The following is a 1,655-nucleotide window of genomic DNA, read 5'->3' as shown; positions in this document are numbered from 1 at the left end:
CTCAGTTAACGTGTGTTTAATGAAATAGGCATTTTCAATAAAAGTACAGCCTTAGCAAAAAGTTGATGATAGCGCAATTCATAAGACAAATACTCTTGGGAGTAGAGTATCCTGTAGAACTACAAAGGGATGTAGTTTCAACTAGGAGTAGAAACCAGAAAATGTGACGGTTGTGAGGTTGTAATTATGTTTTCTTTAATGAATGGGGGGGGGAAGAAAAAAGGAGAAAAGGTGTAGTAAACCCTAGAACTGTATTTTATATAGATTTTCCAATCTTAAACAAAACTGGAAAAAGAATCCAAATTTGTCTTGGATTGGGATGTATATTATAGCTAAGAATGAGAGTTGCAAGGCATCTCACAAACTGCAGGAGTTAGTGCTATTAACAGAATGGATATAAATATTTGAAATTCTGTATTAAACATTAAGGTTTGGGGTTTTTTTTCTTTTGGGTCAGAACAGAGCAAGAATTTGTTCCAGCTGATTATGTTGCACAGGTGGCTGTGCTAAGTTATGTTGATTATTGGGAACTCAGCACTGAATGAAACCACTCTCTGCTAAACACCTGACTGTAAACATAGAGTAATAGAATAATTTAGGCTGGAAGAGACCTTTAAGATCATCAAGTTCAATCATAAACTTAACCCTGCCAACTCCACTACTAAACCATGTCCCTGAGTACCACATCTACATGTCTTTTAAATACCTCCAGGGATGGTGAATCAATCACTTCCCTGGGCAGCCTGTTCCCATGCTTGACAACCCTTTTGATGAAGAAATTTTTCTTAATATCTAATCTAAAACTCCCCTGCTGCAACTTGAGGCCATTTCCCCTCATCATCTCGCTGTTACTTGGGAAAAGAGACTGACACCCACCCTGATAAAACTGCTTCTCACGCAGAGTCTGTGCCCCATCAGAGCCAGGCAACTTGATGAAGCCAGGCAGTAAAGATGCTTCTCTCCATAGTAGGGCTTCTGTCTGAGCAAGGAGAGCATAGGGCTCTCAGAGAGATTTCCACAGCACACTATGCAGGCAAACGTATCAGCAGCCATATATCAACATCTACCTATATATGTATCATATATAAGATATTAATGCCACCTTCTCTCTTCCCATACCCAAGTTAACAGGTTGTAGTGGGGAAAAAAGTGTTTTTTCCCCCTGGAGTTAAAAAAAATGGTAACCCCCAAGGGGGTGGTGTCTCTCTTGGTGTTGACCCAATCAGCGCTCCTGCAAAATTAAAACATATCACACCAAACCGGAAAAGAAGGATGATGAGGTAGTTGAAGAGGAGAGTGGCCATGTTGTGAAGCCATGAGGAAGGGGCAGGAGCCCCCAGCTGGCGGTTGCAGAAACTCGAAAACAGTGTTAAACTGGACCGAGGTCTGTAACTGAGAAGCTGGGAGTTTTACTCCACTGTGAGTGGGCAGCAGGAGAGGCGGAAGAAGCAGCAGTGAGCAAAGAACTGTGGCAGAAAGCCAAGAGATAAGAAAAAGTAGCAGAAACAAGCATGCAGCTAAGCAGAGAGACAGAGATCTCTAATGGAGAGAGAGAGAGAGAGAGAGAACTAAGCTCTATGGACAGAGTTTTGGGGTAAGAACTGAACCAAAAACCCCCAAAACCCTTTTGAGACACCTCCTAGAGAGGAGGGGTG

This window comes from Pipra filicauda, unplaced genomic scaffold (assembly GCF_003945595.2).
Source record: "Pipra filicauda isolate LSUMZ 115617 unplaced genomic scaffold, ASM394559v2 scaffold861_size64743_pilon, whole genome shotgun sequence".
NCBI lineage: Eukaryota > Metazoa > Chordata > Aves > Passeriformes > Pipridae > Pipra > Pipra filicauda.
Note: the sequence above shows the minus strand (reverse complement) of the source record.